General features: G+C 40.0%; 1 long non-coding RNA gene across 2 annotated transcripts in view; it reads right to left on the bottom strand.

Moving 5' to 3' along the window:
- Positions 1-1,068: 1,068 nt before the first annotated feature.
- Positions 1,069-25,848, bottom strand: part of LOC136395008 (uncharacterized) — an 88,294-nt gene continuing 63,514 nt past the window's right edge. For both annotated transcript variants that reach the window (XR_010749254.1, XR_010749253.1), the window contains 2 exons: positions 8,248-8,323; positions 1,069-2,122 (listed from right to left, as the gene is read on the bottom strand). This is a non-coding gene — a long non-coding RNA (uncharacterized lncRNA). The remainder of the gene's footprint in view (positions 2,123-8,247; positions 8,324-25,848) is intronic.

The following is a 25,848-nucleotide window of genomic DNA, read 5'->3' on the forward strand; positions in this document are numbered from 1 at the left end:
ACTGGCTTTTTCGCTGATCCTCAGAGATGTCACTCTTGTTTTGACATGAAGGCCTTTGTACTTGCACTTCCCTCAGCCCAGAACATTCTTACGTCAGGGCTCAGCAGGGTTCAAAACCGCCTCTCACGTGACAAGGGCCCATGGCAGAAGTGGAAATAGAGGCTCTATAACTTGTGTTTAAAATGATAAGACAAGCCTCACCAGGCGGTGGCGCAGTGGATAGAGCGTCGGACTGGGATGTGGAAGACCCAGATTTGAGACCCCGAGGTCGCCAGCTTGAGTGTGGGCTCATCAGGTTTGAGCAAAGCTCACCAGCTTGAGCCCAAGCAAGGGGTTACTCAGTCTGCTGAAGGCCCGCGGTCAAGGCACATATGAGAAAGCAATCAATGAACAACTAAGGTGTCGCAATGAAGAGTTGATATTTCTCATCTCTCTCCCTTCCTGTCTGTCTGTCCCTATCCGTCCCTCTCTCTGACTTTCTGTCTCTACCACAAAAAAATAAAAAATAAATAAAATAAAATGATAGGACAACAAACTGACAAATATAATGAATTCTGTTGTCTTGATAAACAAATGGTCATGTGACTTTTTTTTTTTTAGTGCAGAGCTATGGTTATTATATAGTAGGCAAAATAGCAAAGATTACTACATTTAATAATTTTGTGCATGCTAGGTGTGGCTGAAGCAGCAGTGTTTAGATGAGGAAAAAAATACCTACATAATTTATAAATTGTGTTTTTAATCCATTAAACCTTTTTATCCTTATTTCAGCATGATCATTATTTTTATAATCAACATTTTTATATAATATGTGTTTTGTTGACAACATTGATCTAAAGGATTAAAAATACAATATAATTATATTCAAAATGCATAAAATTCTAACATACTTTAATGAAAAGTTTAATTTCATTTTAAAAATTAAAATTATTTTTCAGATTTCTAAAGAAGTTATTGTAATAATTTCAAAAGTCTGTATTAAGGCAAAATAGAAACTAATATCAAAATTTTAATAGAATTCCTTAAAGATAAAATTTTTTTAATTTACTTAAATGTAACAAATATTTGCATACCTATAAAACGGTCCACAATTCTAGTGTTCAATGTCCATGTAACTGTCAGTGTAAAAAGTTGAATTAATTTGTGTCTCTAAAACCACAAATCTAAACATGAGAAAAAGGAAGTAAATAGACATTTTGCATTAATGGAAAATCATTTATCATTATCCAAGAATCTGTTCTTTTCTGAGAGGAAAGATTCTGACAATTCAGTTAGTATTTCCCTTCTCTTGCACCTCTGTTACACCTGTCCTCCAGCATGGACGGCAGCACACTCACTCCTCCCAGCATCGGGACACTGTGGCCTTCTGTTCAGAGGTCGTGGTGCAAGAAATTTCTGATGAGAGTTTCCCTGGGGCCTGAGCAGTTTTATTCACGACCAGAGATGTTTAAGGTCACTCAGTACCAGCACTGAGTGCCAGACCCTGGGTAGTGGAGGCCTCCATGCGTCCTGTTTTTGTGTGTTTTTTAAATGTGGGTCTAACAAGGAGAACCCAGGAAAGCTGCCCTCCTGTCATAGTCTAAGGGTGGCATGACAGACCTTGCTCCTTTCGCTCTTTCAGGGCTTGGTTCAAAGGCCACCTCATTAGATACTCCCAACACATGTGCACACAAGTGCACACATGCACACACATAAGCACACAAGCACACGTAAATGCCCATCTAGGCGTGCATGTGCCTTGATGATTCTCCCGTTCCCCTTTCTGATTTAATTTTCTTCAGAGTACTTATTCCTACCTGACATATGTTGTGTATTAATTTTTTATTGTCCCTCTCATGAACTGGAATGTAAGCTCGGTAAAGAAATATTCTTTCCTCTCCCCTGCTAGGGCAGCGTGTGCATATGTTTACTAGTGGGAATTAGAGCATCAGCTAGGAGGACAGTAACACAAGAAATGCAGAAAAAATGACCTCATTTGCTGTTGCCCAGGGATACCTCTGACAAAAACCATAAAAGTATTGTTTTCCAGATCTGCATGTTTGCACTTAAAATGAATGGAATCTTCTGGTAGGATTTTCATTTGGGAGTGAAGGACAATTCGCAGACAGTCCTCTTCAGTTTTCTGTAATGAGAACTCAAGGTGATTATCCCTGTCATCAACCAAATTGTTTCCTTAAACACATCAACACATCACCATCAACAGACCTTTACCCTGACAAACATGCTTATATGATAACGTTATTTACTAAATAATGAAATGTAACATTATAAAGACAAGGATATTGTCCTAGCCCAATTAAACTAAAATGGGAAAAGAATGGCCAGACAACCAGTCTATCTTGGGGAAGACTTCTCATAAAGAAGAGGATACTGTGTCCCCTGGGCTTTTTCTTGTTGTTGTTGTCTTTTTTTTCCCTTTCCCTTAGTCTATTTTTCTCAAACCATCATCTGTAGATTACACCAGTAAAAGAAGTACATAAAGGAAGTCATTGTAAAAATAAAGTTAATATATCATGACTAAAGCTGAAAGTATAGTTTTCTTATAATAGCAGTGAAGGAGAAAACAGTGTCCAAATCATCTCATTAAATGGGTTATTAATAACACTACACCAGTAACATAGACTTCTCTAGGTCAGCAGTGTAGTTGAAACAGACCCTGACAGTGATTAACCTCACTAAAGTTTGGTTTCCTTTCTGAATTGAAATGTTTCTTCACTAAACTGCTTAGGGTATGCCTATGTCGATGACTTCAAAGCATTTCTTTAAAAAAAAATTTTTTTTAAATGTATTCTCTCCCTACAGAAATGTCATGCAGTTTTTTAAGCTGTTGGAATTTAATTCCTTTAATGACAGTGAGGCTTACTGACATAAACACTCAGTAGCTATTAAAAAATACGATATTTCATGTTTCATTCTAAAGATTTAGACTCCTTTGTAAAAAGACATCAAAAATTAATAGTGATTTGTGGATTCCTAGGAATCTGCCACCAACAACTTAAAGATAGGAATCTACAGTTAGAAAAATGAAATAGGCCTTATTGTTTCAGGGAGAAAATATAATACAATTATCTATAAAAGAAGGGGGAGCCTGACCAGGTGGTGGCGCAGTGGATAGAGTGTTGGACTGGGATGCGGAGGACCCAGGTTCAAAACCCTGAGGTCACCAACTTGAGCACGGGCTCATCTGATTTGAGCAAGGCTCACCAGCTTGAGCCCAAGTTTGCTGGCTTGAGCAAGGGGTCACTCACTCTGCTGTAGCCCCCCTCCCCCCCATCAAGGCACATATGAGAAAGCAATCAATGAATCAATCACTAAGATGCCACAACAAAGAATTGATGCTTCTTATCTTTCTCCCTTCCTGTCTGTCTGTCCCTATCTGTCCCTCTCTCTGTCACAAAAATAAAAATTTTTAAAAAGAGAGAGGAGAAAGAAGGAAAGGAAATCTGAGTTTAGGACAAGAATCATGTATAGTTCACAAAGCAACTTTACTTAAGCTTTGAGTATTTCTTAGGATATAAATTTCATATAGTTAGTAATCATAACTCTAAGTCTTTCTTAAATAAAACTTCCAGTTATCTGCAAAGTTATATAAAATAAACAGGGCTGTTATTTTATTTAACAAGCCCTTATTAAATTACTGTATGTGTCCCTGGCCAGTTGGCTCAGTGGTAGAGCATCGGCCCATCAGGTGGAAGTCCCAGGTTCGATTCCCAGTCAGGGCACACAATTCACGTGACCATCTGCTTCTCCACCCACTCCCCTCATCCTTCTCTCTTCCTCTCCCACAGCCATGGCTCAAATGGTTCTAGAAAGTTGGTCTGGGCACTGAGGATGACTCTATGGCCTCGCCTCAGGTGCTAAAATAGCTCGGTTGCCAAGAAATGGAGCAGCAGCCCCAGATGGAAAGAGCATTACCCCATAGGGGGTGTGCCTGGTGGATCCAGGTCGGTGCACATGTGGGAGTCTGTCTGTTTGCCTTCCTGCCTTTCATTTAATAAAATAAAATTAATTACTATATGTTAGGAAGTGTGCTCTCTGCTCACAATGTCAAATTTAGTTCACATTCTAGTGGAAATGAGCTACCTTTTAAAAAAAATTACACTTAATACCCCCAAAATATTGAAAGCAGGATGTGAAAGAGATAGTTGTACACACATGTTCATAGCAGCATTATTCACAATAGCTAAAACATGGAAGCAACCCAGATGTCCCTGGATAAATAAATGGATAAGTACCATGTAGTATATACAAACAGTGGAATATTATTCAGCATCAATAAGGAAGAACACTCTGACACATGCTCTGACATTGTTGAACCTTGAGGACATTAGCCAAGTAAAATAAGCCAATCACACACACAAAAAACTAACAGTATGTGATTCCACTTCTATGAAGTACCTAGAGTAGTCAAAATCATAAAGACGGAAAGTAGAATGGTGGTTGCTAGGGGCTGAGGAGAAGGGGACATGAGGAGTTACTATGTAATGGGTAGAGGTTACTATGTAATGGGTAGAGGTTACTATGTAATGGGTAGAGTTTCCGTTTTGCAAGTTATAGAGAGTTCTGGAGATAGATGATGATAGTTGCACAACAATATGAAGATAACTTAATGTCATTAAACTGTACACTGAAAATGGAAAAATGATAAATTTATGCTACGTGTATTTTATCAATAAAAAGGTTTAAAAACTACATTTTAAAATTACGAATATACAATAGAAACATAGACAACGTACTGTAGCATCACAGAAAAGGGAAAAATTACCTTTGTGTCTGGTAGGGTGAAGGCCAGAGAAGGATTTCAAGAAAGGAGATAGCTGAGTGAGGCCTCAGAGGACATACCATTTAACAGCAGATTAACTGACACTCCCTTCCCCTCCGTAAGCACGCTGTGTGATCGTCATGACCACTGGTTGCAGTGTGTAGTCACAGCCCTCTCGAATGCCCCAGACTTCCCCTCTCCCCTAAAGACTCCTGTGCTTGTCAAGAGTCAGAGGCATTGCTTTTCCAGCATTTATAACATTGTACTTATGGTAATTACCCAATCAAATTACCTATTATGTAAACCAATTCTATTTCAGCAAGAAAAGGAAGGGAATTGTTACTCTATAAAAACAAATGGTTTGGGGCCCTGGCCGGTTGGCTCAGTGGTAGAGCGTCGGCCTGGCGTGCAGAAGTCCCGGGTTGGATTCCCGGCCAGGGCACACAGGAGAAGCGACCATCTGCTTCTCCACCCCTCCCCCTCTCCTTCCTCTCTGTCTCTCTCTTCCCCTCCCGCAGGGAGGCTCCAATGGAGCAAAGATGGCCTGTGCGCTGGGGATGGCTCCTTGGCCTCTGCCCCAGGCGCTAGAGTGGCTCTGGTCGCAACAGAGAGACGCCCCGGAGGGGCAGAGAATCGCCCCCTGGTGGGCAGAGCGTCGCCCCCTGGTGGGCGTGCCGGGTGGATCCCGGTCGGGCGCATGCAGGAGTCTGTCTGTCTCTCCCTGTTTCCAGCTTCAGAAAAATACAAAAAAACAAAACAAAAAAAAAATGGTTTGGAAAGGCTCCATAAATTAGTCACGAAAAGAAAAAATTAAAATTGTTGTTGCATTAGGTATAGGTATAACACATAAATTACTGAGAGGAAATTGTAAACATCTAGATGGATTTTGCACTCAGGTTACTTTGCAAGTCCACTTACGTTTCTCTTCCTCTTTAGGAAAATTAAAACTAGCAGTTGTAGAACAATGCAAAAAGGACAGAGATAATGCAGAATGAAGTATAAGGAACTTGAATTAGTAGACCCATTCTCAAAGAAAAAACCTTGACCACTAAGGTTTGACAACTAAATGAGACATTTATATGTTTTAATTATAAATACGTATATCTAATCTTGTGTTAAGTCCCTTTTTCTACCACACTATCCATTGCAGCTGAGCTTTCTTTGGATAAGAAGCCATAACGGTTTAGAGCACAGACTGTGGAACCACATCACCTGCATTGAATTATGGCTCTATCATCTAGGAGTTATGTGACCTCAGGCAAATTAATCTCTGTACTTTAGTTTTTATCATCTATTAAATGGAAATAATAACAGTCTCTATCTATGACAGTCTTTTTTTTTTACTTTACTTATTTAGTGTATATAAAGCACTTAGAAACATCCGATTTAGTAAGTACTGTGTGTTAGCTATTACCAGTGCTATTAATGGTACGGCACTACTTCTACCAACTGTATTCTGCCAGCAGAGAGGAGACAGAGGAATGGTAAGAAGAAGGGTGCATTTTGAGAGGGAATAGCCTGCGAACTGTGGAGCTGTGATTGTGACAACTGGAGATTTAGTACATGTGAAAAAGGAGAATGATTGGGGGAGGGGATCTCAGGTCCAGTGCTGATGGTGCTTTTCTGTCATCCCATTTGTTGTTGTTGTTGAGACACACACACACACACTCACAGAGAGAGAGAGAGAGAGAGAGAGAGAGAGAGAGAGAGAGAGAGATAAGGATAGACAGGAAGGGAGAGAGATGAGAAGCATCAATTCTCCGTTGAGGCACATTAGTTGTTCATTGATTGCTTTGTCATATGCAGAGGTGGATTTGGTGGTGGGCGCCCTGGACCCTGACTACTGAAGGGCCCCACAAAACCCTAACTTTACACTTGTTTTAAATGACACCAAGTTTGGTTTTATGTGTGCAATTTTAACATTAATAGTACACAATAGCCCTGGCCGGTTGGCTCAGTGGTAGAGCGTCGGCCTGGCGTGCAGAAGTCCCGGGTTGGATTCCCGGCCAGGGCACACAGAAGAAGCGCCCATCTGCTTCTCCACCCCTCCCCCTCTCCTTCCTCTCTGTCTCTCTCTTCCCCTCCCGCAGCCAAGGCTCCATTGGAGCAAAGATGGCCCAGGCGCTGGGGATGGCTCCTTGGCCTCTGCCCCAGGCGCTAGAGTGGCTCTGGTCGCGGCAGAGAGACGCCCCGGAGGGGCAGAGCGTCGCCCCCTGGTGGGCGTGCCGGGTGGATCCCGGTCAGGCGCATGCAGGAGTCTGTCTGACTGTCTCTCCCCGTTTCCAGCTTCAGAAAAATACAAAAAAAAAAAAAAAATAGTACACAATATTTTTTATTAATTTAAAAATATGATTAACATGTATTTTTATTTTCCCTGTCTCTCTTTTTTTTAAGGGGCCCAAAATTTTCTTCTGCGCCAGGGTCCTCAACCAATCTTAATCAGCCTCTGGCCATTGTGTGCCTTGACCATGGGGCTACAGCCGAGCCAGTAACCCGTTGCTCAAGCCAGCAATCTTGGGCTCATGCTAGCAACCTTTGGGCTCAAGACAGCAACCATGGGGTCATGTTTATGATCCCAGGCTCAAGCCAGCAACCCATGCTCAAGCTGGTGAGCCTGTGCTCAAGCTGGCAACCTCAGGCTAAAGTCAATGTCTTTTGGCTTCAAGCCAGTGACTTTTGGGCTCAAGCCAGTGACCTTGGGGCTTTGAACCTGGGTCCTCAGCATCCCAGGCCAATACTCTGTCCACTGTTTCACTGCCTTGTCAGGCTGTCATCTCATTTCTTTCTCACCCTGTGCCTCTAGTTCTCTGCTCTCTCGGTCACTTTTTATATACCAAGTTTTGAGATACTTATGAACATAGAGACTGAGTCGTCTCCAACCCTAATGTATTTATAATTCAGCAAGAGCTTCTGAGACATAAATCATGTGAGAGAATTCATGTTAAGAATACTTTCCCCTGACCTGTGGTGGTGCAGTGGATAAAGCATTGACCTGGGATGCTGAGGTTGCCTCTTCAAGGCCCCGGGCTTGCCCAGCCAAGGCACACACGAGAAGCAACTACAAGTTGCTTCCTGCTTCTCCCTTCTCTCTCTTTCCCCTATCTCTAAAAATCAATAAATAAAATGTGTAAGAATGCATTATATATTCTGTATATAAAAATGAGTCACTGATGGGAAGAAGAGGGTGCAACAAATTGACCTGAGAGAATATGATAGAAAGTGATAACTGAACTGGATGTTAAGGACGCACAAGAGTTTATCTATAAATGATAGCATCCAGCATGCATAGTTAACATCACTAGAGTTAATGGACAAGGTCATCAAAGTGCCCTTTACAAGTAGTTGCAGTGACTAAGAAAGCTTCTGCCTTACATTGAAAGGTTTGGAAAGTGTAACATCTGTTTCACAAGGTCTCGACTATATATTGCCTATTTGACTTATCCTTGATAAAACTCTGAAATATGTCATTGAGCCAAACCACCTACCTACAATTAAGTCAGATGGCTTCTGAAGTATTCTTTTCTTCCATCTCCCTGTATTTTAGCTTGGAAGCTTAGACAACTGGCAAGATAAAAATGAACATGAAATGTTGAGTACAACCAAGAAAAAGCTCTAACCATTGTTCACTGCCTTTCCCTTTTTAAGGACACCAGTCAAAAGAAAACCTATTCCATATGACCTCATTTCATCTTAATTAGTCATATCTGCAACTAATTTCAAATCAGTTCACATACTGAGATACTGGGGATTAGGACTTCAACAGATGAATTGGGGGGAGGCACAATTCAATCCATAAGAATAACAAAGGCTTTGTGTAATAATGCAGGCAATACAGAGACATAAGAAATAAATGATCCCCTTCTCCAATCCCATCCCATTTCTCTGCTTGAAATTAAACCTTCCGGGTAATGGCGCCGTGAGCAGCGCGTCCGACAGATCTCCCCAAAATCACAACAAATTTATCAACTAGAAACAGAAAAATTTATCCTCGGAGCACTCCGGAGTTCCACACAAACTGAAAGCGAAAGGACTGTTATCACTTGAATTTGAGAAACGAGGGTGTAGAGGAAGCTACCGCAGAGACGTTCATTCAAGCCGCGGAGGGAGGGCGCCTGTGGTGAGTCAGCCCACACTCGGGAGCGGCGAGCAGCCACTGGCGCGCGCCCGGTCCAGTTGCAGAGTGAGTACCGCCCACACTTGGGAGCCGTGGAGGGAGTGCGCCTGCGGTGAGTCGGCCCACACTCGGGAGCGGCGAGCAGCCGCCGGCGCGCACCCGGTCCGATTGCAGAGCGAGTACCGCCCACACTCGGGAGCGGCGAGCAGCCGCCGCCGCGCGCCCGGTCCGGTTGCAGACCGAGCACCGCTAACGTTCCCAGCGGCCCGTGCACTGCGAGTGAGAGACCCCAGCCACCGGTGCCCAGAGCACCGCATTCGTGCGCGTGCCCTGGGCAATCCACGCGCCCAGAGCGCCCTACTGGCCCGCACACCCAGGGTGCCCCATTATCCTGCGGCCGGTTCGTCCCAGCCGCCAGCGGCGGGGCGAGCAGGAGAGGCGCCAAGGCGGTCTCCCCTACTTGGGAGATTCTCTCCGTGGGCGGGGCACCTCACCCAGCCATTCAAGCTAACAATCAAGCGTTGGGGGAGGGGTGCTCAGGCAGCCTGAAATACCTTCGGGAGCATAGCTGCGGACCCAATCACTGAAATTAGCTTAACCCATGAAATCTGCGCACCCACGGGTTCTAATTGATAAGATCTCTCTCAGTTCAGCGATCCAAGACAAGAGGCGTGATATTTTTTAGTGCCTCTCGCTAAAGGGGCGGGGGCAACTTCTGATTGATAGAGCCTCCATATTCAGGGATAAACGCTAACAAGAGGGACTTGGCAGATAATAAGATCTATACTACACTAGTCGCAAGCAGAGACTAGTGCCTCTTCTTCCCAACCAAAACAGGCTACAAAGTGTGGAAAGCCTGGGTTGAGTGGTCCAACTGAATGCTAGGTGCTAAACAGTCACCTTGACAACAATTGACTCCCATTCCTGCCTGCCTGATTACACTGGAGGCTCTGACTGCCAGAGCCTTTCCCAAAGCCTTGCGCTGAGTGGGGATAGAGTGGGGATTTCCCAGCTCTTTGAGCCTCTTACTCCCCAGGCAGAAGCAGTTGCAGCCTTATAGCTGGATCACCAGGCTGCTAATTCAGGAAGGGGGGACTAGGAGAGAGACTCCAGGAAAGCAAACTCTCTCATCGTTGGACCCTGCAAATGCCAACAAGCCTTGACTACCAGCAAGACTAAAGCCAATTATATGACATTGCCATAGAATCCCATCAACTGCAAATCCCTACCTAAGTGTGACACAGGGGCAGAGCCTGGGGTACAGAGTCACCGACCAGGAAAAGGGAGAGAAAAGAAAAAGGAAGAAGTTAACCTCTCAAAATCAAGAAAAATCCATAGACTTTACAACTTGTTCCACTAATTTTTTTGTTGTTGTTGTTTGTTTCTTCTATCTTATTGCCTTTAATATTATTATTTCTATTTCCTCCACCTCGGTCCTTCTATTCTCTGCCCATCTTATGCTTCCCTTTTCTTGAACTACACTACCCATGAGTGTTACATTTTATTTCTCTTCTTCATCTTCACCCCCCTTTAAGGTTATACTCCAAAACACTTAACTCTCACTCTCTCCTCTTTTGTTTTTTTTTTTTGTTTTGCTTTATTTTGTTTTTTTCTCTTCCTTTTTTTTTCTTCCTTCGTTTTTCTCTTTTTCTTATTTTTTCCTTTCTATTCGTTTTTTCTTTTCTCGTTTTACTTTCCTCCCATTTAATCCTCAATCACGAACAAATTAGTTAATTTGGGACTCAAGGTTTTTTTTTGGCTTTATTTTTCTTTTTTGCTTTTGTTTTTGTTTTTTTATCGTTTGTTTGTTTATTTTTGTGGCATTTTGGGTACTTTTTACGTTGCTTTTTAACTCACTAGCATTCCTCCCAACCCAAGGTCTCCATTGTATTTAGTCTTCGCTCCACTTAATACAACAGATTTTTACTTATTATTTTTATTTTTTTCTTTATTATTCTTTTTTTTCTTCCTTTTTTCTGGTTCCCTCTTATCCCTCTCATTATATCTCTTAGTCGACCATCACTTACAAGCAAATCATCTTATGCTTGTCTAAGATTTTCTTCCTTTTTTTATTTTTTTCATTTATTTTTTTTTTTGCATTTAGTAGGTCCCTACTCCCTTTTTTTGCCCCTTGAACTCTTCACCCCAAATCAGGCCCTCCATTATAGGCAGTTTTTGTTCCATTTAGCATAATATAATTCACAGGTCATCACGATATTTCCCTGAGGAGGGGAGAGGAGGGAAAGAGAACAAAGAAAAAAGGGGGAAATAATAAATTATTACTGTTTTTTTTTGTGTGTGGGGTGTTTTACCTTTTTTTTTTTTTTTTTTTTTTTTACTTTTTACTCTTTATTAATTCTAATTAGTGCTATCAACAAGACCACCCTCAGATGCCAATAAGAAAGAGGAAATCGAACATTATGGATACAAAAGAAAGAGAGGTAACACAAATAGATGTGGAAAAATCTATGGAGAAAAGACTTAACATATTGGAAGCCTTGGAGCTAAATGACAGAGAATTTAAAATAGAAATCTTAAAAATACTCAGAGATATACAAGAAAACACAGAAAGGCAATTTAGGGAGATCAGAAAACAACTCAATGAACACAAAGAATATATTACCAAGGAAATTGAAACTATAAAAACAAATCAAACAGAAATGAAAAACTCAATTCACGAGCTGAAAAACGAGGTAACAAGCTTAGCTAACAGAACAGCCCAGATTGAAGATAGGATTAGTGAAATAGAAGACAAACAACTTGAGGCACAACAGAGAGAAGAAGAAAGAGACTTAAAAATAATAAAAAATGAGAAAGCCCTACAGGAATTGTCTGACTCCATCAGAAAGAATAACATAAGAATAATAGGTATATCAGAAGGAGAAGAGAAAGAAAATGGAATGGAGAATATACTCAAACAAATAATAGACGAGAACTTCCCAAGCCTGTGGAAAGAACTAAAGCCTCAAATTCAAGAAGCAAACAGAACACCGAGTTTTCTTAACCCCAACAAACCCACTCCAAGGCACATCATAATAAAGATGACACAAACCGATGACAAAGAAAAAATTCTCAAAGCAGCCAGGGAAAAGAAGAGTACAACATATAAAGGAAGGCCTATTAGATTATCATCAGATTTCTCAGCAGAAACTCTACAAGCTAGAAGAGAGTGGACCCCAATATTTAAAGCCCTGAAAGAGAGGAACTTTCAGCCAAGAATACTATACCCATCAAAGCTATCCTTCAAGTACGAAGGAGATATAAAAACATTCACAAATACAGAAAAGATGAGAGAATTTATCAGCAGAAAGCCCCCACTCCAGGAAATACTAAAGGGGGTTTTCCAACCAGATTCAAAGAACAAAAGAAAACAACACCACAAGTAACAGCTCCACCAAGAAAACAATAAAACCAAACTTAAACTGTGACAACAAAGAAAAAAAAGGGGGGAGAGGATGGAGATTAACAGTAGCAAAGGACGATGAAGTGCAGAAATACTCATAAGATAGGGTACTACAATGAATATGGTAGGTACCCTTTTCATTACTTAATGGTAACCACCCTTGAAAAAACCACCACAAAAACACTTGACTTAAAAAAGGTAGCAACAGAGGAAAGAAGTATGGAACACAAACAAACAAAAACAAATGATAGAAAAACAAAAGAGAAGAATCAAACAAGATACAAAACTAACAGAAAGCAATTTATAAAATGGCAGTAGGGAACCCACAAGTGTCAATAACTACACTAAATGTAAATGGATTAAACTTACCAATAAAAAGACACAGAGTAGCAGAATGGATTTAAAAAGAAAATCCAACTATATGCTGCCTACAAGAAACACATCTAAGCAACAAGGATAAAAACAAATTCAAAGTGAAAGGCTGGAAAACAATACTCCAAGCAAACAACACCCAAAAAAAAAGCAGGCGTAGCAATACTCATATCTAATAATGCTGACTACAAGACAGAAAAAGTACTCAGAGACAAAAATGGTCATTTCATAATGATTAAGGGGAAGTTGAATCAAGAAGACATAACAATCCTTAATATATATGCACCAAACCAAGGAGCACCAAAATATATAAGACAGCTACTTATTGACCTTAAAACAAAAACTGACAAAAATACAATCATACTTGGAGACATCAATACACCGCTGACGGCTCTAGATCGGTCATCCAAACAGAGAATCAATAAAGATATAGTGGCCTTAAACGAAATACTAGAACACCTGGATATGATAGACATCTACAGGACACTTCATCCCAAAGCGACAGAGTATACATTTTTCTCTAGTGTACATGGAACATTCTCAAGAATTGACCATATGTTGGGCCACAAAGACAATATCAGCAAATTCAGAAAAATTGAAATTGTACCAAGCATATTTTCTGATCATAAAGCCTTGAAACTAGAATTCAACTGCAAAAAAGAGGGGGGAAAACCCACAAAAATGTGGAAACTAAACAACATACTTCTAAAAAATGAATGGGTCAAAGAAGAAATAAGCGCAGAGATCAAAAGATATATACAGACAAATGAAAATGAAAATACGACATGTCAGAATCTCTGGGATGCAGCAAAAGCAGTAATAAGAGGAAAGTTCATATCACTTCAGGCCTATATGAACAAACAAGAGAGAGCCGAAGTAAACCACTTAACTTCACACCTTAAGGAACTAGAAAAAGAAGAACAAAGACAACCCAAAACCAGCCGAAGAAAGGAGATAATAAAAATCAGAGCAGAAATAAATGAAATAGAGAACAGAAAAACTATAGAAAAAAATCAATAAAACAAGGAGCTGGTTCTTTGAAAAGATCAACAAAATTGACAAACCCTTGGCAAGACTCACCAAGGAAAAAAGGCACAGGACTCAAATAAATAAAATCCAAGATGAAAGAGGAGAGATCACCACAGACATCATAGATATACAAAGAATTATTGTAGAATACTATGAAAAATTATATGCCACCAAATACAACAATCTAGAAGAAATGGATAAATTCCGAGAACAATACAACCTTCCTAGACTGAGTCATGAAGAAGCAGAAAGCCTAAACAGACCAATCAGCAGGGAGGAAATAGAAAAAACTATTAAAAACCTCCCCAAAAATAAAAGTCCAGGCCCAGACGGTTATACTAGTGAATTCTGTCAAACATTCAAAGAAGACTTGGTTCCTATTCTACTCAAAGTCTTCCAAAAAATTGAAGAAGAAGCAATACTTCCAAACACATTTTATGAGGCCAACATAACCCTCATACCAAAACCTGGCAAGGATGGCACAAAGAAAGAAAACTACAGACCAATATCTCTAATGAATATAGATGCTAAAATACTAAACAAAATACTGGCAAACCGAATACAACAACATATTAAAAAAATAATACATCATGATCAAGTGGGATTCATCCCAGAATCTCAAGGATGGTTCAACATACGCAAAACGGTTAACGTAATACACCATATCAACAAAACAAAGAACAAAAACCACATGATCTTATCAATAGATGCAGAAAAGGCTTTTGATAAAATACAACACAATTTTATGTTTAAGACTCTCAACAAAATGGGTATAGAAGGAAAATATCTCAACATGATAAAGGCCATATATGATAAACCATCAGCCAACATCATATTAAATGGCATAAAACTGAGGACTTTCTACCTTAAATCAGGAACAAGACAGGGTTGTCCACTCTCTCCACTCTTATTTAACGTGGTGCTAGAAGTTCTGGCCAGAGCAATCAGACAAGACAAAGAAATAAAAGGCATCCATATCGGAAAAGAAGAAGTAAAGGTATCACTTTTTGCTGATGATATGATCCTATACATCGAAAACCCGAAGGACTCCACAAAATGATTATTAGAAACAATAAACCAATACAGTAAGGTCGCAGGATACAAAATTAACATACAAAAGTCCATAGCCTTTCTATATGCCAACAATGAAATATTAGAAAACGAACTCAAAAAAATAATCCCCTTCACGATTGCAACAAAAAAAATAAAATACTTAGGAATAAACATAACAAAGAATGTAAAGGACCTTTATAATGAAAATTACAAAGCATTGTTAAGGGAAATCGAAAAAGATACAATGAGATGGAAAAATATTCCTTGTTCTTGGATAGGAAGAATAAATATAATCAAAATGGCCATATTACCCAAAGCAATATACAAATTTAATGCAATTCCCATCAAAATTCCTATGAGATTTTTTAAAGAAATGGAACAAAAAATCATCAGATTTATATGGAACTATAAAAGACCCCGAATAGCCAAAACAATCCTAAGGAAAAAGAATGAAGCTGGGGGCATTACAATACCTGACTTTAAACTATATTATAGGGCCACAATAATCAAAACAGCATGGTATTGGCAGAAAAATAGACACTCAGACCAATGGAACAGAATAGAAAGCCCAGAAATAAAACCACATATATATGGTCAAATAATCTTTGATAAAGGGGCTAACAACGCACAATGGAGAAAAGAAAGCCTCTTCAACAAATGGTGTTGGGAAAACTGGAAAGCCACATGCAAAAGAATGAAACTCGACTACAGCCTGTCCCCGTGTACTAAAATTAATTCAAAATGGATCAAAGACCTAAATATAAGACCTGAAACAATAAAGTACATAGAAGAAGACATAGGTACTAAACTCATGGACCTGGGTTTTAAAGAACATTTTATGAACTTGACTCCAATGGCAAGAGAAGTGAAGGCAAAGATAAATGAATGGGACTACATCAGAATAAAAAGTTTTTGCTCAGCAAGAGAAACCGTTATCAAAATAAACAGACAGCCAACTAAATGGGAAATGATATTTTCAAACAACAGCTCAGATAAGGGCCTAATATCCAAAATTTACAAAGAACTCATAAAACTCAACAACAAACAAACAAACAATCCAATAAAAAAATGGGAAGAGGACATGAACAGACACTTCTCCCAGGAAGAGATGCAAATGGCCAACAAATATATGAAAAGATGCTCAGCTTCATTAGTTATTAGAGAAATGCAAATCAAAACTACAATGAGATACCACCTCACCCCAGTTAGATTAGCTATTATCAACAAGACGGGTAATAGCAAATGTTGGAGAGGCTGTGGAGAAAAAGGAACCCTCATTCACTGTTGGTGGGACTGTAAAGTAGTACAACCATTATGGAGGAAAGTATGGTGGTTCCTCAAAAAACTGCAAATAGAACTAGCTTATGACCCAGCAATCCCTCTACTGGGTATATACCCCAAAACCTCAGAAACATTGATACGTGAAGACACATGTAGCCCCATGTTCATTGCAGCACTGTTCACAGTGGCCAAGACATGGAAACAACCAAAAAGCCCTTCAATAGAAGACTGGATAAAGAAGATGTGGCACATATACACTATGGAATACTACTCAGCCATAAGAAATGATGACATCAGATCATTTACAGCAAAATGGTGGGAACTTGATAACATTATACGGAGTGAAATAAGTAAATCAGAAAAAAACAAGAACTATATGATTCCATACATTGGTGGAACATAAAGACGAGACTAAGAGACATGGACAAGAGTGTGGTGGTTACCAGGGGTGGGGGGAGGGAGGACATGGGAGGGAGGGAGGGAGAGAGTTAGGGGGAGGGGGAGGGGCACAGAGAACTAGATAGAGGGTGGCGAAGGACAATCTGACTTTGGGTGAGGGGTATGCAACATAATTTAATGACAAAATAACTTAGACATGTTTTCTTTGAATATATGTACCCTGATTTATTAATGTCATCCCATTACCATTAATAAAAATTTATTTAAAAAAAATATATATATATAACGCAGCAGCACAAAAAAAAAAGAAATTAAACCTTCCATAAGTCTTTTCATAGCTACACACACACCACATATTATATTATATAATCTTATATTTAGACACACATATACACAATTTTTTCTTAAGTCCAATTGTATCATACACATATTTAGCCCCTTGTTTTTTTCACTTCCCAGTGTACCATGGATATTTTTAAAAATCTATACGTATAGATCTATGTAAATATTTGCATAATATTCTATAGTATAAATAAATAATCTATTCAGTACTTGTTCTATTGGTGGATATTCAAGGTAATTCCAGGATTTAGGTTGTTTGTGTTTTTAAGTGCAGCAATATGCAGTTTTACTCAGCCTTTTCCATAAGACTAGTGCTTTTCTTTATGTAAATTAGATTCCTACATGTGGCATTTCTAGGTCAAAGATATGCACATTTAAATTTAATATTACCAGGTGAGTTTCAAAAATGTTTTAGCTATGCACGTTTTCATCAATAGTGCCTAAGAGGTATCAGCTTTCCCTACACTTTTGCCAAAGTAGATCCGATAATTTTTTCTAAATTTTTGTCTCTCTGATACATAAAAAATAATATCTTTTTATTTAAGATATACATCCCTGCCTACCACTTAGGTCCAGTATCTTTTCCAATGTTCATTGGCTATTTGTATTCTCATCTGAGAATGGCTAGATCTTCATGTGCATCTGTTTTTCTATTAGATTTCTTGTATTTTGTCCATTTGCAGGAGTCATTGTATTTAAGAGAAATTAGCACATTCTTACATATGGGGCAGGTATTCTTTCCCATCTGTCATTCCTCCTTTAACTTTGTACTGCTCCCTTTGCCATTCAGAACATTCGGGTTTTTATGTAGGTAAGTCTCTCCATTTTCTTTTTTTTAAGGATGTGTGGGTTTTTCTGCCTTGCCCACGATTGCCCATATCTATGCCCAAGATTTTTTTTTTTTTAATTTTTATTTATTCATTTTAGAGAAGAGAGAGAGAGGGAGAGAGAGAGAGGCAGAGAGAGAGAGAGAGAGAGGGAGAGAGAGAGAGAAGAGAGAGTCAGGGGGGAGGAGCAGGAAGCATCAACTCCCATATGTGCCTTGACCAGGCAAGCCAGGGTTTCGAACCGGCGACCTCAGCATTTCCAGGTCGACGCTTTATCCACTGCGCCACCACAGGTCAGGCTATGCCCAAGATTTTTAATCTCCTTAATTATATTCTAATGTTCTGGTTGTATTTGTTGTAAGTTACAAGACAATTTCTTTTCTCCCAGATAAATATACCATGACTTTAGCACTATGTATAAAGTAATTAGTTCTTTCTTTCTCACTAATTTGAAATGTATGCGTCACCATATCCGAAGTTCTTATTTAAAGAATACTTGAACCTGATTCTGTGCTGTTTCCTGATCAACTTGTTCATTCTTGAGCCAGCATCCAAATTATTTTGATTCTGGTAGTCATATAGGACATTTTAATATGGCAAGTTCCCCTTCACTATTTGCTTTCTTTCATAATTTTCTTGACAATATTTTACACTTTTTCTTTCATATTAGTTTTAAAATTATCTTGACCAGTTAAAATAACAACAATGGGACTGTCATTCAAATTGTTTTAAATTTGTATATATATAATATTTGGGATATTAATGATTTTCCCTATTTAGAAATCACATCAACCACATGAGTTTAATATGAAAGGTTCTGTAACTTGTCTAAGACCACGCAGCTGGAAAAAGACAGAGGCTGCTTAATATCTCTCTGATGTAAATTCCACTTTAGTTACAATCTCTATTCAGAGCAGAGAAGGAAAGTGATAAATTAAATGACTAAGATTGTCCTGGCTGAATTGCATGGCAGCCTAACCATTTACAAGTCTGTCAAACACAGGTAGAACTTGACCAAGCATGGCACCAGTAAACCATTCTCTTTCTTCAAAAGATCTAGGTAGAATAAAACTGAGAATAAGTACCTGGAAGATTCCTGGTTGAAACACATCTTTACTGATATGAAATTCTGTCATTGTAACTTCATTTTTTGGTTTACAAAATACAAATACCCTTAGAAAGATTACTGCACATATTGGTGCAAATTGTGCAACAATTTGTTTGTTACGCTTAATGAACCGGTGAACTCCCTTTTAAAATAAAATTTTAATCTTGGGTGGTGGGACATAAAGATGGAAATGGATTTGGAAAACAGGACACCACCTCAGAATAGCTGATGTTAGGTTAAATAGAATGCTGGTGGCCGGGAGCCCGGAACGGTGCACAGACTGACAAGCAGCTCAAAAGGACCTATTATCTGGGAGATAAGGCCACTGCAGTGACCTCATATTTTGGGGGGGGGGCTAATAAGTTCTGCCTAGCCTGACCTGTGGTGGCACAGTGGATAAAGTGTCAACCTGGAACTCTGAGGTTGCCGGTTCAAAACTCTGGGCTTGCCTGGTCAAGGCACATATGGGAGTTGATGCCTTTTGCTCCCCCCCCCTTTCTCTCTCTCTCTCTCTCTCTCTCTCTCTCTCTATCTATCTCTATCTCTATGTCTTTCTTTCTCTTCTCTAAAATGAATAAATAAAATCTTTAAAAGAAAAAAGTTCTGCCCAGCCTTCAGGTAACAAATGAAGCAAATCAGCTCTAAGAAGTCCAGCGACTGACCTTGCTCTGCTCTGCCTTCCTACATTGATGGCACTGGTATCCCTCCCGTGCCCAGAATAGCCACTCCTTTTCTTAGCAGGAAGTCTGGTCACCATTTGCTATCTCTGCTGCTCAAAAATAAAGCTGTTTTAAGAACATTTCAAAAAATGAAACAAAAGAACAGCTAGAAGTTTATTTTCAGGTGAAAAGCCCAGCCCGAAGGTAGAAGCTAGTTGTTAAGAGATGGACCCATGAGGCAGCAAATAAGAAAACAGATAAGGACTAAACCAGCCAAATCAATACCATATTAAAGTCAGTTAACTGACTAGTCAGTACTATTGAGCACCAATTATGAGCAAATGGCTGGTTAGACCCAGTTTTAAGGAATTACTCAGTTTACTGGAATGATATTGGGAACGGATCCCCTGAATGCCCAATGCTTTTGCATTTCTCCACCTCTTTTTATTCTTGGCAGAATAAAATTGTATTCTGTTCCTGTTATTAAATCAAAGTGGTGATAATGACGATAAATTTTTCTACTCATCCTGCTTGTGTATTGTGCTTATTTCTTTAAACTGTTTGATCAAAAGCATGCTTATAGTATTTCCTCAAAAGAAATCAATGGACATGGCTTAAACTGATGAGTAAATAATTTTCATTGTAGAGAGAAATAATGTCAAATCAGTACTTCATGATGTAGAATGAAATGTCAGTTAAATATTCATTAACATATTCAGAAGATTGATATCTACTCTAAATTTACCATATATATGTATAGTAGATCAGCTTAAAACATTTTCAGCAAGACCAGGAATAGCGCAGTGCATAGAGCGTCAGACTGGGACTCAGAGGACCCAGGTTCGAAACCCCAAGGTTGCCAGCTTGAGCACGGGCTCATCTGGTTTGAGCACAACTCACTAGGTTGAGTCCAACGTCACTGGCTTGAGCAAGAGGTCAAACTTGCTCTGCTGTAGCCCCCTCCCCCCCGTCAAGGCACATATGAGAAAGCAATCAATGAACAACTAAGGAGCCACAACAAAGAATTGATGCTTCTCATCTCTCTCCCTTACTATCTGTCTGTCCCTATCTGTCCTTCTCTGTGTCTCTCTCAGTCTCTGTCACAAAAGATTTTTTTTTCAAATAAAAAGGACATTATTTTAAGATGTGATACAAAATGTCCATTATTTAAAAGTTTAAAAACTGTATCTCAATATTCTGAAATAAATGCAGTAATATTTTAATACAAACAAATGTCCAAAACAATTTTAAGCTATTTATAATAGACATACGCCTCCATTAAAAAAACAAAAAAAGCAGGCCCTAGCCGGTTGGCTCAGTGGTAGAGCATCAGCCTGGTGTGCAGGAGTCCTGGGTTCGATTCCCGGCCAAGGCACACAGGAGAAGCACCCATCTGCTTCTCCACCCCTCCCCCTTTCCTTCCTCTCTGTCTCTCTCTTCCCCTCCTGCAGCCAAGGCTCCATTGGAGCAAAGTTGGCCCGGGCGCTGAGGATGGCTCTGTGGCCTCTGCCTCAGGCACTAGAATGGCTCTGGATGCAATGGAGCAATGGCCCAGATGGGTGGAGCATCGCCCCCTGGTGGGCATGCCGGGTAGATCCGGTCGGGCACATGCGGGAGTCTGTCTGACTGCCTCCCCATTTCCAACTTCAGAAAAATACAAAAAAAAAAAAAAGCAAACAAACAAACAAACAAAAAACCACCCCTATAAGAACGGTGCTTTGTGAAAGTGGTGCTGGACTAGAAGTCACAGGTTCTATACTAGCTTATGTTCCTTCTACTAGGATGATAGGATAGTTCGTAGAAGATGCAAATGACATGAGGCACTGTAGTAGACTCTGAGAACTGCAAAAACCTATTAAAATGCAGAAATTTTTTTTCTATTTGAGAGAGTGGCAGGGAGAGGGAGAAAGGGATGTCGAGCTGCTCTTGTATTTGCCCTGACTGGGAATGGAGCCAGCAACCTCCAACCTCTGGGACAATATTCCAATCAACCAAGCTATCTAGCCAGAGCTCAATTTTCTCCTTTTAATCTGTTGATTTGCTTCTAGAGGGACAGAAAGAGGAAGGGAGAAAGAGGTGAGGGGGAAGAGAAACACATTCATTTGTCGTTCTGCTCAGTCGTGCATTTTCTGGTTGCTTCCCGCATGTGCCCTGACCAGGGATCAAACCCACAACCTTCTTGTTTCAGGAGGACACTCTTAACCAACTGAGCCAACCAAGCAGGGCCCAGCACATCCTATTATCATACAAAAATTGGTGTACTTTACTGTGGTGTCCTTAAGGATAAACTTCTAAATGCCAATATCAAAATTCAATGAAATATTTAGATTCAATATTTAAAATCAATAGGAAAGGTCACTATTTGAAGGATTTTGCAGGTTTTTGTAAAGCAAATATCCATTCTAAATCAATTTGGTTTTGTGAACTTAATTTGTTTGGTTTTCTTTAATTGAGGTTGCCTTATTATATCTATACCCAATAGTTTCAGTTTTGTTCATCTAATTGATTCAAAGCCTCTGTACTCAGAGGTCTCCTGAAAGGCTCAGTTTGGACGTGATGACTCTGTCCAAGCCCACCTGGCTGGACCCAGAGGCAAAGGAAGCACTGCCACCAGCAGGAAAACGAAGTACCAGTGTCTCCACTTCAACCCAAACTGTCCATTTCTTCCACTTAGAGCTATTGTTAAATAAACCAAGGCTGAGAGATGACGTCAGAGTAATGGCGGGGTAGGAAGCGATACCGATAAATCTCCCCCAAAACTCAACAAGATCTTCAACCAGAAACAGAAAAACCTATCCTTGGAGCCTTCAGATGTTTCGCAATACACCCGAAGGTATGGTCAAGCGAAAAATTGGCTAAATATATAACCAAACCCCGAAGGAAATAGGGAGTAAGAAATGCTCCACCTTCCTCACTAACCTAAACAGGGCGGCTTTCTCTGGGAACTGTGAATATAAAAACTGAGACGGGCAAAGGGGGTGAATAGATCCAGGCCGCGGCACAAACGGCCGAACCAGGCTGTGGCACGGAGATCAAAGGCGAGGAAAAACTGTTCCTGTGGCAACCCGGGCAATACAAGCTAACACTTGTGCCAAACCCAGACAAAGAAAGACAAGCGGGGCAGCCATTTTACCCGGTCTCCTGGTCGGCGTGCGCAGATAGTGGGCGAGAGATTTCTTCCAAAGCCCCGGGAGTGGGTGCCCATGTTACCCCACAGAGAGGCAGAGTCAGAGGCCTTTGTGTGGGCTGAAAGCGGAATCTCTGGGCAGCCCCAGCGCCCTGGGAAAGCCATGCATGGGAGGGAGTGAGAACTAATTCCAATGGTGGAACTTTTCCGTGCTGGTGGGGGTTTCACTCAGAGGGAAACGTGGCCGGCCTGATATCCTGGTCTGCATGCGCAGATAGCGAGAGATTCCTCCGAGTGCCTTGGCAGTGCGTGCCCATATTATCGCACAGAGGGGCAGAGTCAGGGGCCTTTGTGTGAGCCAAAGCGGAATCTCGGGCCACCCCAGCGCCTTGCAAAAGCCGCGCACGGGGATGGAGCGAGAGCCAATTCCAACGCTGGAACTTTTCCATGCGGTTGGGGGTTTCACTCAGAGCGTGAGACTGCCGGCTGGATATCCTGGTCTGCGCACACAGATAGTGAGCGAGAGTTTCCTCCAAGCGCCCCGGGAGTGGGCGCCTGCCTGTGTTACCGGACAGAGTGGCAGAGCCAGAGGTCTTTGAGTGGGCGGAAACCCCGCCTGATTATGCTAGCAGCTCTGACTGACTGAACCTTACCCAGAGCCCTCTGCTGAGTGGAAATAGAGTGGGGAGTTGCCAGCTCTTTGAGCCTCTTACTATCCAGGCAGAGGCAGCAGCAACCCCATAGCTGGATTATCAGGCTACTAATTGAGGAAGGAAAGACTAGGAGAAAGGCTCCAGGAACACGGACTCTCTCACTGTCGGACCCTATACATGCTAATGAGCCTCGACTGCCAACGAGACTAAAGCACAATACATGACATCGCCATAGAGACTTATCAACTGCAAACCTCTACCTGAACGTACCAAAGGAGCAGAACCCGGGGTACAGAGTCACCGACCAGGAAGAGGGAGAGAAAAGAAAAAGCAAGAAGATAACCTCTCAAAATCAAGAATAATCTGCAGACTTTATAACCTAACCCATTTTATTATATTTGTTCATTTGTTTCTCTTATCTTCATTCTTGATATTTTTTTTTCCTCCTCCAATTTGGCCGATTAACTCTCTGCCGGCCTTACTCTCTCCTCTCCTTGAACTACACTACCCATAAGTGTTACATCTCCCATTATCTTTTCTCTCCTCTTCCTTTCTCTCTATGAGGGTTGCACTCCAAAACCCTTAACTCTCTCTCTCTCTCTCCTCTTTTTTCTTTTTTCTTCTTTTAGTGGTTCCCTCTTTTTTCTCTCTCTCTCTCTTTCTTTTCTCCCTCTATATTAGTTTCTTCCTTTCTCCTTTACATCTCCTCTCATTCAAACCTTAATAACAAACAAATTATCTTATCTGGGACTCAAACTTATGTTTGTGGCATTTTGGGGGGGTTTTACTTCACCTTTTTAACTCACTAGCAGTGCTCCCATCCCTGGCTCTCCATTTTATCTAGTTCTTGTTCCACTAAATACAATAGTAATTTTTTAATTTATACACCTATTTTTCTGTTTCCCTCTTATTCCTCTTATCATAACTCTTAGTCAACCAACACCTAAAAGCAAATCATTTTATTCTTGACCCAAATATTTTCATTATTTGCTTTTTGTGGGTCCATACCCCCCCTTTTTTTTTGCCCCTTTATTACTTTTCCCCAATTCAGGCCCTCCATTACAGGCATTGTTTGTTATAATTCACAGTTCACCACAAGATTTTCTCAAGAAAGAGGGGAGAGGAGAGGAGAGGAAAAAAGGAGGGGGGGAATAATTTCCTTTTTTTTAATTTTTATTTTATTTTATTTTTCTTTATTTCATTATTAATTTTTTTAAAAAAAAACAATTATTTTAGATTTTTTATTTTTTTTACTTTTTATTCTTTATTAAATATCATTAATACTATCATCAAAACCACCATCAGATGCCATTAAGAAAGAGAAAATCAAATATCATGGATACAAAAGAAAGAGGTAACAGCTAGATGAGGAAAAATCTATGGAGAAAAAATTTAATATATTGGAAACCTTGGAGCTAAATGACAGAGAATTCAAGATAGAAATCCTAAAAATCCTCCGAGATATACAAGAAAACACAGAAAGGCAATTTAGGGACCTCAGAAAACAACTCAATGAACACAAAGAATATATGTCCAAGGAAATTGAAACTATAAAAACAAATCAAACAGAGATGAAAAACTCAATTCACGAGCTGAAAAACGAAGTAACAAGCTTAGCTAATAGAACAGGTCAGATAGAAGAGAGGATTAGTGAAATAGAAGACAAGCAACTTGAGGCACAACAGAGAGAAGAAGAAAGAGACTCAAAAATTTTAAAAAATGAGATAGCCCTACAAGAATTATCTGACTCCATCAAAAAGAATAACATAAGAATAATAGGTATATCAGAAGGAGAAGAGAGAGAAAATGGAATGGAGAACATACTCAAAGAAATAATAGATGAGAACTTCCCAAGCCTGTGGAAAGAACTAAAGCCTCAAGGTCAAGAAGCAAACAGAACTCTGAGTTTTCTTAAGCCCAACAAATCTACTCCAAAGCATATCATAATGAAATTGACACAAACCAACAGCAAAGAAAAAATTCTCAAGACAGCCAGGGAAAAGAAGAATACAACATATAAAGGAAGGCCCATTAGATTATCATCAGATTTCTCAGCAGAAACTCTACAAGCTAGAAGAGAGTGGACCCCAATATTTAAAGTCCTGAAAGAGAGGAACTTTCAGCCACGAATACTATACCCATCAAAGCTATCCTTCAAATATGAAGGAGAAATAAAAACATTCACAGATACAGAAAAGATGAGGGAATTTATCATCAGAAAACCCCCACTCCAGGAATTACTAAAGGGGGTTCTCCAATCAGATACAAAGAACAAAAAAAAAAACAGAGCCACAAGTAAAAGCTCCAAGAAGAACACAATAAAACCAAATTTAAACTGTGACAACAACAAAAAGAAAGGGGGGGAGAAGATGGAGATTAACAGTAGCAAAGGACGATGGAGTGCAAAAGTACTCACAAAATAGTTCACTACAATGAACAGGGTATGAACCCTTTTTATTACTTAAAGGTAACCACCATTGATAAAACCACCACAGAAGCACATGAGATAAAAAAGATAGCAACAGAGGAAAGATGTATGGAATACAACCAAATAAAAACAAAAGATAGAAAAACGAAAGAGAAGGATCAAACAAGACACAAAACTAACAGAAAGCAAGATATAAAATGGCAATAGGGAACTCACAAGTGTCAATAATTACACTAAATGTAAATGGATTAAACTCACCAATAAAAAGGCACAGAGTAGCAGAATGGATTA

This window comes from Saccopteryx leptura, chromosome 2 (genome assembly GCF_036850995.1).
Source record: "Saccopteryx leptura isolate mSacLep1 chromosome 2, mSacLep1_pri_phased_curated, whole genome shotgun sequence".
In the NCBI taxonomy this organism is placed as follows: domain Eukaryota; kingdom Metazoa; phylum Chordata; class Mammalia; order Chiroptera; family Emballonuridae; genus Saccopteryx; species Saccopteryx leptura.